The following is a 12,975-nucleotide window of genomic DNA, read 5'->3' on the forward strand; positions in this document are numbered from 1 at the left end:
GCCCTAATGGGACCACACCTGGAAGATTGGGTGCAGTTTTGGTCCCCTAATTTGAGGAAGGACATTCGTTCTATTGTGGGAGTGCAGCGTTGGTTTACAAGGTTAATTCCAGGGATAGCGGGACTGTCATAGGCTGAGAGAATGGAGCAGCTGGGCTTGTACACTTTGGAGTTTAGAAGGATGACAGGGTCTCTTATTGAAACATATAAGATTGTTAAGGGCTTGGACATGCTAGAGGCAGGAAACATGTTCCCGATGTTGGGGGAGTTCAGAACCAGGGGCCACAGTTTAAGAATAAGGAGAAAGCCATTTAGAACGGAGACGATGAAACACTTTTTTCTCACAGAAAGTTGTGAGTCTGTGGAATTCTCTGCCTCAGAGGGCGGTGGAGGCAGGTTCTCTGCATGCTTTCAAGAGAGAGAGAGCCAGATAGGGCTTTTAAAAATAGCCGGGGGATATGGGGAGAAGGCAGGAACGGGGTACTGATTGGGGATGATCGGCCATGATCACCAATTGAATGGCGATACAGGTTCGAAGGGCCAAATGGCCTGCTCCTGCACCTATTGTCTATTGTCTATTGAAATAGTCATTGGAAGCAAAACTACAATTACAATTGAGCTGCTGCTGTTACAATGGACCAGATATTGCAGGGGAGCAGATGCTGCAGTGGAGCAGGTTCCTGCAGTGAAGCATCTCCTGCAGTGAAGCAGGTTCCTGCAGTGAAGCATCTCCTGCAGTGGAGCATCTCCTGCATTGAAGCCCCTCCTGCAGTGGAGCAGGTTCCTGCAGTGGAGCATCTCCTGCATTGAAGCCCCTCCTGCAGTGGAGCAACTCCTGCAGTGTAGTATCTCCTGCAGCTGCAGGGAAAGTTCAAGCCTCCACCATCTCCTCGGGCAGCGTGTCTCAGATTGCAACCACCCTCTGGGTGAGTTTAATCTCATCCACGTCTGTTTTGTTGTTCTGTTAGTGTAGTCTGGTCTGCAGTTCCTTGTTCTGTTATTATTGGCCAAATTAGAGAATGTCACAAAATGGAGGATATTTGCATTTGCAAGACCTGCTTGGCCTCTTTCTGTGAAAAGTTTCAAGCTGCAAGACACAGCTTCAAAGTGTCTGGACCCTAGATGGAAGTTAAGGATGTTTTTTGCGGTTCTTTGCTTTACACGTTGATTTTGATGTTGTGATCTGCCAACAACGAATCAAAGGAGATCAGATACGTGGTGTCGTAATGTACTGGGATTCAAGTAACTAGTAAGTGTTTCAATGGGAAGGTTCTGCCTACTCGGGATGGGACTCCATTTTAGTTTAGTTTAGAGATACAGCACGGAAACAGGCCCTTCAGACATGGTCTAGTCTCCTTCAGCAGCTCCTCGCTCTCCCTGAGCTCAGACACCCACTTCTCCTCACCTACACCTGGACTAAACCCCTCGCCTCGACGATACCTCTCACCTCACTAAACTTCACCTCACACCTAAACCTCAACTCACTAAACTGCACCTCGACTAAACGTCCTCAACTAAACCTCGCACCTCGACTAAATCCTCACCTCGACCAAACTTTACCTCAACTAAACCCTCAATCACCTGGACCAAACTTCACCTCAGCTCAACCTCACCTCAGGTAAATTTCACACCTTCTAAACCTTGCTTCAATTAAACCCCTCGCTTCAACTAAACCTCACCTCGACTAAACTCCACCTCACGTCGACTAAACTCCACCTCACGACTAGACTCCGCTAGACGCCACCTCGCTGCTAGACTCCACCTCGCCGCTAGACGCCACCTCACCGCTAGACTCCGCTAGACGCCACCTCGCTGCTAGACGCCACCTCACCGCTAGACTCCGCTAGACGCCACCTCGCTGCTAGACTCCGCTAGACGCCACCTCGCTGCTAGACTCCGCTAGACGCCACCTCGCTGCTAGACTCCACCTCACCGCTAGACTCCGCTAGACTCCGCTAGACGCCACCTCGCCGCTAGACTCCGCTAGACTCCGCTAGACGCCACCTCACCGCTAGACTCCGCTAGACTCCGCTAGACGCCACCTCGCCGCTAGACTCCGCTAGACGCCACCTCGCCGCTAGACTCCGCTAGACGCCACCTCGCCGCTAGACTCCGCTAGACGCCACTTCGCCGCTAGACGTCATCTCGCCACTAGACTCCGCTAGACGCCACCTCGCCGCTAGAAACCGCTAGACTACACTAAACTCTACCTCACGACTAGACTCCACCTCAACTACTCGCCGTCTCTCTGCCGCTCCGCTATTTATAGCCCCTCCCTCCCTCTCCCCTCACGTGAGCGGCGGCTCCAACCAGAGCGTGCGTGATGTCAACGGATCGAGCCCGCAGATGGAAAAGGCGCCAAAGGCCGTCGCGAGTTTCCCGTCTCCCCCATCCTCGCTTTCCCGCTGCCGCGCCGCTGAGGGGGAGGGGATGCGGCCGCCGCGGGTGGGGGGGCTGGGCTTGGGGATACGGCAGCGTCAGCGCGTGCGCGTCCCCCCCCCCCCCCCCACGCTGTCTCAGGCAGTGCGCATGCGCCGCTCTCCGCGCTCCCGCAGTGAAGCAACTCCTGCGGTGGAGCATCTCCTGCAGTGAAGCATCTCCTGCATTGAAGCATCTCCTGCATTGAAGCCGCTGCTGCAGTGGAGCATCTCCTGCAGTGGAGCATCTCCTGCAGTGGAGCATCTCCTGCAGTGGAGCATCTCCTGCAGTGGAGCAACTTCTGCAGTGGAGCATCTCCTGCAGTGGAGCAACTTCTGCAGTGGAGCATCTCCTGCAGTGGAGCAACTTCTGCAGTGAAGCATCTCCTGCAGTGGAGCATCTCCTGCCGTGTAGCAACTTGTGCAGTGGAGTAACTCCTGCAGTGGAGCATCTCCTGCAGTGTAGTAACTCCTGCAGCTGCAGGGAAAGTTCAAGCCTCCACCATCTCCTCGGGCAGCGTGTCCCAGATTACAACCACCCTCTGGGTGAGTTTAATCTCATCCACGTCCGTTTTCTTGTTCTGTTAGTATAGTCTGGTCTGCAGTTCCTTGTTCCATTATCTTATTCTAATTGCTGACTCCAAATACTACGTTTTCTCATCAGTTTTTGCCCCATCATCCGCTATAATATCTTTGGTTGGAGCCGCCGGTCACGTGAGGGGGGTGGGGCTATAAATAGCGGGAGCGGCAGAGAGGCGGCGAGTAGGTCTAGCAAAGAGACTAGAACTGCACGACAGTGTTTGGAACGAGTGATTAAAGGTTATTTAGGAGGACAGGACAGGGCCGGACAGAGTGTGCATCTTGGACTTGTTGAGGGGCTTTAGCTGCGGGAGGTCGTTCGAGTCACATCGGAGATTCTAGAGGCCCATGGCTTCAGAGAGAGGCGGGGCTGAGGGTGGTGGGTGGCAGACTGTAGGTAAGGAAAGGGGGGGGGGCTCTAAGAGAGAGGCATCGAGCGAAAGACCCGAAATGTCAGGAGACGACGGAAGTAAAGTTAGGAGAACTAGAATTATTGAAGAATTCGTCGTGCTGTTTAAAGTTAAAGGAGTAAATCAAGGAGATGCAGGATTTAGAGCAGTGAATCCATTAAAAATTACCACCGCTTTGGAGAGCCAGATAGGCAGGGATTTTCAGGCTACGATTCTGTATAATGGGATGTTAAGAGTTTGTTGCAAAGACAGAAAACAGTTTAATGATGCTAGGGGTGTGGGGAAATTGGTGGTCAAGGTGGAGAGTTTGGTCCCTAGAGGAAGACAGCCGGAAATAAAGGGAGTGGTGTATGGGATGTATGATGGCTTGTCTGAGAAGGAGATCTTAGAAAACGTTAAGGGGGCCCAGGTAACTGATGTTGTGAGATTTAAGAGTAGGAATGGAGTCAGGGACCCGCCGGTCCTGCTTACGTTCAAAGATGGAGTACTGCCACAGAGAGTGTTTCTTGGGAGTATGGCGTATCAAGTGAGGGAGTACATTAAACCACCGTTGCGCTGCTATAACTGTCAGAGGTTTGGACATGTTGCTGGGTCTTGTCGGGGTAAAAGAAAGTGCGCAAAGTGCGGTGGAGATCATGTAATACAAAATTGCAAGGCAGAGACTCCTAAGTGCCCTAACTGTGATGGGGATCATGCAGCAGGGTTTCGTGGTTGTGAGCGCTTTGTTCAGGCGAAGCGAGTGCAGGAAGTGAAGGATCAGAACAACGTGTCATATGCAGAGGCAGCTCAAAGGGTGGCTAGAGATTGCGGAGATGTGAGCGCTGGGACTAGAGTGGTGCTAGGAAGCCAGATCACTGTGCCAAACTTGCCGTCGGCTTTTCCATCTGACATGTTGATTTTTAATAAGGAGTCATTTCTGTCTTTTGTTTCTGATGTGCTGGTAGGAGCTAAGAAAGCAGCTAACCGGTCAGATATCATCAGGTTAGTGGTGGGGGCAGCTGAAAGGTTCCTCAGTGTAAAGCAGTTGCCAGAAAAGTTGCATCAATACATGACGGAGAGTCAGTGTATGGAGAGGTCACAGTTGTCGAGAGCTAGCAGTATGGAGTATGTCAGTGAGGTGGATGATGGTGATCCTCATTAACACCATAATGTTTTATATACTTCAATGGAACGCCCGGAGTCTGATTGGAAATGGTCAAGAGTTAAAGAGATTTGTTGATGAATTTAAAGAAGCACCAGAATTAATATGTATCCAAGAGACATGGTTAAAGCCCTGTCTAGATTTTGTAATCCCAGGTTATGAATGTGTGCGATTAGATAGGTCTGATAGATCAGGTGGGGGTTGTGCAACTTTTGTTAAGACTGGGTTGCAGTATAGGAAAGTTGACATTAATTCTAATCTTGAGGTTTTGGCTGTGGAAGTTAGGAGCGGCCAGAATTCTATCACTGCGATAAATTATTATAACCCCTGTCAACCCTTGATATTGTCAAATTTTGATGAGATCATGGAGAAGGTAAGGTGTCCTGTTATATGGATTGGAGACTTTAATGCGCATAATCCTTTATGGGGTAGTGATCACAGGGATAAAAATTGTGTTATTGTTGAAGAATTTCTAGACAAGTATGAGTTGGTATTGTTAAATGATGGAAGGCCGTCTAGGTATAATATTGTGAGAAACACCTGCAGCCACATAGATTTATCAATTGCTTCATCAAATTTAGCAAGAATTGGTGAATGGGATGTAATGGATAGATATACATTGGGTAGTGATCATTATCCAATTTTATGTAGGTTTGGTAGGGATTTGAGGAGAGAAGTGGTAAAGAAAGTCCCTAGATATAACTTTTTTCAGGCCAAATGGGATAAATTCCAAGAGAAGGCTCAAAGTTTAGTTGGAGAGGTTAATAGTGAGGGTTCTGTAGATAGTTGGAATACTTCCATTAGTCTCATGATTCATGAGGCAGCTTGTTGTACTATTCCTGTGAAGCAGGAACCTAGGTCCCGTATGTCTGTTCCTTGGTGGAATAAAGAATGTGATGAAGCTGTAAGGAATAGGAATATAGCCTATCGAAAATTAAGAAAGTATCCAATTTTGGTCAATGCAATGGAGTACAAGCGGCTAAGGGCAGTAGCAAGACGAGTTGTAAAGGATGCAAAGAGGAATAGTTGGAGGAAGTTTTGTGGTACGCTAGGCCCGGAAACTCCAGTAAGGCATTTGTGGTCAGCTGTGCGTAGAATGTCAGGAGTATACAAAAGAAGTTTGTTACCAGTGTTGCAGAAGGGTGAGGTGGTAGCAGTCTCCAATAAGGAAAAAGCAGACATGTGTGTTGACAGTTTTCAAGCAGTGCATAGATCAGAGAGCATGGGAGTGGAGAGGTGTAGAAAAAGAACTGAGCTGATGGCAGTTAATCAGTGGAAGCTGGAGAGGAGTTTAGTAAATGATAATACCTTTTACCATAAAAGAGTTGAAGGATGCAATTATGTCTGGGGCAAATACCACCCCGGGGAGAGATAGGTTGTCGTATGAGTTATTTAAACATCTGGATGATATTGTACTTGATGAAATCTTAGCTTTGTTTACTACTGTGTGGGCAGAGGGTTATTTACCAAAGGAATGGAAACATGCAGTCGTGGTCCCTATTTTAAAACCAGGCAAAGAGGCATCTGACCCTAGTTCATATCGCCCTATAGCGCTCACAGCAGTGCTCTGTAAAATTATGGAGAGGATGGTAACCAACAGACTAGTTTATTTTTTAGAAACCAGAGGACTATTTGTTGATGTACAGAATGGCTTTAGGAATGGAAGGTCTACAATGGAGTCTGTATCAGTTTTGGATCAGGATATTAAAAGGGCATTTAGAAGCAAGGAAACAGTAGTGAGTGTATTCCTTGATATTGAGAAGGCATATGATTCTTTGTGGAAGGAGGGATTAATGATTAAAATTTTTGACTTGGGAGTCAGGGGACGAATGTTCAACTGGATTAAGGATTTGTTATTGAATAGAACAATACCAGTAATGGTTGGTAGTGTCAGCTCAGCTCAGAGAGGGCCATTGACAACGCCCAGAGGATTGTCGGCTGCCCTCTCCTTACCTTGGAGGACTTACACAGTTCCCGCTGCATCAAAAAATCCCAGAGTATTATAAAGGACATTTCCCACCCCGGACACTCCCTGTTTGAACTGTTACCGTCAGGCAGACGGTACAGATCTACAAGGACAAGGACAAACAGACTTAAAAACAGTTTTTACCCCACTGCTATAAAGGCACTAAATGTAGCCGCCAAGGAACGCAGGGGCGATACATACTAAGAGACTGTGAAATCGACAGAAGGATGTAGGGCTGGGTGTTTATGCGTGCTATTTTTATGATATTTATTTTAGTTGTTTATCTTTTTTAAATATTTTACCTTGTATGTATCGTTAGCTTTTAGAAATGTTTGAATGGTGCACTGACTGGCTGACATTTTACAATTTCGTTGTACATGGTTCATGTTACAATGACAATAAAGAAACTATTCTATTCTATTCTATTCTCAGAGACTAGAAATAGAGAATGGAACCCCGCAGGGAAGTGTTATCAGTCCAGTTTTATTTAATATCATGATAAACGACATATTTTGTAAATTAGAGAGAGGATTTGGTCTGTCTTTGTTTGCAGATCACGGGGACATCTGGAAAAGAGGTCGTAATGTAGAGTTTGTTTTAAAACAGATTCAAAGAGTGTTAGTGTCTGTAGAGGAATGGGGGAACACATGGGGCTTTAAAATCTCTGCCTCTAAGACTAAATATATGGTATTTGGTTTTAAAAGAAAGTTACCTAAGTTAGGGCTGTATATGTATGGGTCTCTATTGGAGAAGGTAAAGGTTTTTAAGTTTTTGGGTGTTTGGTTTAAAGAGCGTATGACTTGGGCTGTGCATGTAGGTAAAATTGTGTTGAAGTGTGGAAAAGTTCTGAATGTTATGAGAAGTCTGGTTGGGTGTGAGTGGGGGGCCAACAGGGAGACAATGCTGCTAATTTATCAGGCCATGATCAGATCTTCTCTTGACTATGGGTGTTTTGTGTATGGGTCTGCGTCTAAAACTGTTCTGGCTAGGCTAGATGTGTTGCAGGCAAAGGCTTTGAGGCTTTGCTGTGGAGCCTTCAGGACTTCCCCAGTCCCTGCCCTGATTGTTGAAATGGGAGAAATGCCCTTATGGTTAAGGTGCATTAAGCTAGGGTTACATTACTGGGCTAAACTTTGTGGGTGTAATGATACCTTCCCAGCAAGGTGTTTGTTGCAAGAGGTTGATGATGGTAACAAATATAACACATTTTTTGTCATTATAAATCAGTGGGCTAAGAAGCTGGGTTTGGAACAAGGGGGTATTATAGAGCATACAATATGGCTACCTGTGCCCTATTGGGTTCTTCCTGAACTGTTTATTGAGCTTGCTTTTCTTCAGGAAAAAGATAAGCACGAGGTGACTCCAAGAATAGTGGAATATCTTAATTCAATCAGTGAGAGCACTTTGATCGTTTTTACAGATGGATCTAAAGATCCAGTTAGTGGGAGAGCTGGGTTTGGAGTGTATGTGGAGCAGCTTGTGTTGAAGATTGGACGGCGCATTTCTGATGGAAGCTCTGTTCTCACGACTGAATTAATGGCAATTCAATGGGCTCTATGGTGGATTGAGGAAGCCAGTTTTAGTGAAGTCATTATCTGTTCTGATTCTGCAGCTGCTCTTGAAACTTTAAGAGTAGGGAAATCTAAAGCTCGTCCTGACATTCTAAATGAAATCATGAGTGTGTTTTCTAGAATTGGGTTTGCGTGTAACATCACTTTTTGCTGGGTTCCCGGGCATGCTGGGGTGAGGGGGAATGAGCAGGTGGACCTCATAGCAAAGGAGAGTTTAAGAAGAGAAATAGATATCCATGTATTATTGGGGAGAGTGGAACTGAGAGAAATAATTAAAGAGGGCTTAACAAAAGAATGGCAGAGAGGATGGGAAATGGAAGTCAGGGGTAGACACTACTTTTCTACACAATCTGAAGTTAGGAAAATATGTTTCTGTACATCTCTGTCCCGTAGGGACTCAGTTAAACTGTGTAGATTGAGGTTGGGACACTGTGGGTTAAATTACTATTTGTGCATTGTAGGGAAACATGTTTCTGGCTTGTGTGAATGTGGGAGTAATGAGACAGTTAAGCATGTTTTCCTAGAATGTAAAAAGTACAGGGTAGAAAGAAAAGTATTGTTTGTTAGACTGACAGGACTTGGAGTTGAGGCTTTTTCTGTTTCATCTTTGTTTGGACACAGTGAGAAACATCAACTGATATCCAGGGCTGTTCTTCAATTCCTGCAAGTTACAGGACTATGTAAGAATTTAGTTCAAACTTTGACCTGTGGAGGGCAGTAATACGCTTAGCAGCGTCTACACTGCCGAAATCCTACAAGAAGAAGAAGTAGAGGCGGCGAGTAGGCCCAGTGTGGGCGGGACCTTCACTCGTCGCTATCCAATCAAGTCAGTGTGTTGACGTCACCAAGCCTCTTGTGGGCGGTGGATCCAACCGCTCGGGCCAGCGAGCAGAGCCTGAGGCCGGGTTGTGGAGGGGAGCGGACGGGGAGCTGGCGGGAGACGGTACGAGCGAGAGCGACGCCGAGGGCATATTGTATCGGGGTATCGGCCGACGGCCTGTATAGGTCCGGTAAACGGTGCTCTGGCACTATTCCCTGCTGTTACACAATGATAGGAGAGCAGGGAGAGAGTGGGTCTAGTGGTATGGAGGCCAATGGAAGAGAGGATAACGAAGACAATGTTGAGAAGGAGTGGGAAACCGTGGGAGCACGGGGTAGTCCCAGGAAGAGCAGCCGTAAAAGGATGAAAAACAATACTGGTGGATCGGAGAGTGAAGACAAGGAACCAGAAAAAGAAAATTTGTTAAATGTAGTGGTGAGGTTTGAAGGAGAAGGAGGAGTAAAGAAGATAGATCCAATGAAGCTGACAAAAATAGTCAGGGCCCAGGTTGGGGAAGTAAAGTATGCAAGAGTGCTGGAGGATGGAAACATGCTAATAGGGTGCAACAGTTAGGCTCAAGTTGAAATGGCAATGAAAATGAACAAGATTGACAAAACCAAAATAATCAAAGTAGTGAGAGTGGGAGAACGGAGGACGGCAGGGTGTAAAGGGGTTATCTATGGAATCCCTCTCAAAGTTAATATGAGTGAACTGGTTCAGGAACTCAGGAAGAGATGTGAATTAATTATGAGTGCCAAAAGAATGACCAAAGGAGCAAAGAAAGAGGAAACTGAGTCAGTCCTGGTCGAATTCAAGACAGAATCCCTTCCAAAAATGGTCCATTTTGGATTCATGCGATATAGCGTAAGTGAGTATGTACCCAAACCAATGAGGTGCTTCAAATGTCAGACATTTGGGCATATAGCTAAAATGTGCAAGGGGGAGAGGAAATGCGCAAGGTGTAGTGGGGACCATGAATATGGTCAGGGTGGAGAGGGGGTCAGACCAAAGTGCTGTAATTGTGGAGGAGAGCATAGTGTGACTTACTGGGGCTGTGAGGTGATGAAACGTGAAGCTGAAGTACAAAACATAAGAGTGAAGGAAAAGGTCTCCTATGCAGAGGCAGCAAAGAGGGCTGGCCCTACAAAACAGATGAATGAAAGAAGGATCAGGAGGGAGCAAGATGTGGGCATAATGGAGACAATAAAAGAAAAAGAAAGGAGAATATGGAAAGAAAAGAAAAACCTGGTTATATTTATAGCAGGAGCAATAAATGCGACAGCAGAAGTAAAATCCAAAACAGAAAGGATCCAAATCATTGTAAAGGCTGCAGTCCACCACTTGGGCATGGCAGGATTGAAGTGGGAGGAAATACATGATGGTCTCGGTATCCAGGCGAGCCAAGAGTCAACATGTGTGGGTTAATAATATTAATGTTAATCCTACAATGGAATGCAAGAAGCTTGTTAGCCAATGGGCAAGACTTTAAGCAATTCATAGACAGTAGGAAGGAAAAACCAGATGTCGTATGTATCCAGGAAACCTGGTTGAAACCAAGTTTAGATTTTGTTCTATATGATTATGTTGCAGTGAGATGTGATATGGGGGAGGAGGGGGTTGCGCCACTTTCATTAAAAAAGGGATACTATACAGGGTATTAGGAATTGAGCAGGAACAGGAATATGTGGTAATAGAAGTATGGTCTGAGAGGAGGAAAGTAGTGGTAATAAATTACTATAATCCATGTAAGCGATTAGAGGTCAGTAAGTTACAGGAAGTAGAAGGCCAGAGCAAAACTAATGTTATTTGGTATGGGGACTTTAACGCACATAATACATTATTATAATACTCTTTAATAACATATGCCTAACCTGTGGCCACTACACGATAAAGGTTGAGGGTAATGGGTGTATGGGAGCACCACATCCTCCACGTTCTGCTCCATGTAACACGAGGGGCAATTTGGAAAGAACAGGAAATGCCAGCTCTGCCTGTGATGCCATTGTTCTTTAGATCAATAAAGAAATGTCTGAAAGATAATGTTTAGAATTAAATGTTGCTGTATCTGTTCCTGCCCTCATTGTTATGTGCACGCACACTGGTCATTGGAAAATTGGAAAGACCCCAAGACATAAACTCCTGCCTGATATATTAATGCCTTGCAAATTCAAGATATGTCAACCCGTAAGATTTGTAATGCCACTTTTGATGAAATGAGCACACCCAGCAGACTTGTGATTAGTCGCAGATTATTGGCAGCAGGATATGTACAGTTTTGCTTCTAATGACTATATCCTCCTGGTGAGGTTCCTCACCAATATTCAAAAATTCCCACCAGTGATCTCAAATTGGACTAACTTTACAATCAATACCAAAGCCTGATGTCATTCAGAAGATGGTGACCGTGGATAACACCAACCCATAGACATGAATACTCTGGTGGAAATAGTTATAACGATTATATTGCAAAGTGATATTTTGCACTGGTCAGTTCAATGAAGATAAATACCTGAAGCTGTGGCCATAACAGATGATGAGGATGTTTTCTTTTTGACAGGATTAGACTTACTAAAGCCAGAATTTATGACCAATCCAAGTATACGAATCTAGCGAGTCAGATGAAGATTGGACACCTAAACTTTTGACAAAAAATCCACAATGTAATTTAAATCTGTTTGAAATATTAAATGCAGTTTTTAAAATATTGATTCTAATCATTTTTTTTCATTAGCCTATGGAGTCTATTGCAAGGGTGGTTTTATTCTTATCTTTGGAGTGGTGGAATATTTGTTAAATTTAATATATTTTTCCAAATGTGTTATTCATTGTACACATTTTTACTAATTTTTACATTTGTGATATTTTGCTTATTTTAAATTCAATTACTTTAGATATATCCAGAATTTCCAAACTATTGCTCCAAAGCACCACTGATGTATCACTTTTATTCCCTCAAGGATTCAAAATCTTTAGGCCTTCTTTTAAGAATAAAAATGGCAAGAATTCCAAAAGAAAGCCTGTCATAAAGGTAAGAACAGAAATTATTCCCAACATAAAGGATGAGTGAGAATATGCTTTTATGAATTAACAGAGTGGCTCTACATTTGCATTTTATTTCCTACAAGAAATGACAGCTGTTTAGAAAAATCGTCATCACTGCTGTGGAGTCGGGTGCTAACATTCACAAATATATTTTTATTGTTGAAAGAGAGACAATTGTTCCCACATTTTCCCATATTTGCTGACAATATCAAACTTCATTTCAGAGAACAGTATGAAAGGTGAGATCTCACTGAAATATTGCACACTAGGCAGTTACTGCTTTTATTAGTAGTTGAGTTGAGTATCTCAGTTAATAATGCGATGGAAGAAATAATCAAGAAGAAGTAGAAACTATTTATTTGTGTCCTTATGAATCACAGTTTCAACAAAATGTCTCATCACAGGTCACGTCATATACAGGGGAGGACAAAAGAGATTTGGGAGGAGCCACTGAAGAAACAAAGGAAGGCACAATGTTTTTTAAAATAATCAAAAGAGCAACAGGTAATTCTGTTTGTAAAAGTGAAACTCAAAATGAGTGAATCCTGTGCATTACAGTAAGTAATTGAGATGAGATAATGACCATCTGACTACCACCATGTCATTTAAATTCAATTCATAGAACATGTTGCATATTATATATCTAACTTCCATATTTTATAGGTCAACCACTTATCTGACTTGAAACAATGTAATTAGGTTTATTTTTGGCTTTCTTTTTCCAGTTGTCTCCACCAGAAAGACTTTGGGATCTGCAAGCGAGGAAATGACCAAAGAAACAGAAAAAAAGTTATAATTTACGAAATAAGGAGAGGATATTTTACACAGAAGAAGAGGAGCTCCGTGATGACGATTAACTTTGTAAGTCCAAAGTAACCAATCTATTCCTTCAGAGCAACCATATTTCATTAGGAGCATTGCAGTGATGGCACGGTGCATTGATAGCCAGGGCAATGGTGGAACAATGCAGGCTTTGGTTCAAGAGCACACACTTGTGTTCGCTCATGAACTAATTTTTCTTTTAACATTA

The 12,975-nt window shown here is 44.3% G+C and overlaps 1 long non-coding RNA gene across 1 annotated transcript; it reads left to right on the forward strand.

Moving 5' to 3' along the window:
- Nucleotides 1-11,526: 11,526 nt before the first annotated feature.
- LOC116969265 lies at nt 11,527-12,411 on the forward strand. The gene is made up of 3 exons (XR_004410703.1): nt 11,527-11,563; nt 11,861-11,931; nt 12,350-12,411. It is a non-coding gene; the product is annotated as an uncharacterized LOC116969265 (long non-coding RNA).
- The last annotated feature ends 564 nt before the right edge of the window (nt 12,412-12,975 follow it).

Source organism: Amblyraja radiata, unplaced genomic scaffold (genome assembly GCF_010909765.2).
Source record: "Amblyraja radiata isolate CabotCenter1 unplaced genomic scaffold, sAmbRad1.1.pri S137, whole genome shotgun sequence".
Classification (NCBI taxonomy): Eukaryota; Metazoa; Chordata; class Chondrichthyes; order Rajiformes; family Rajidae; genus Amblyraja; species Amblyraja radiata.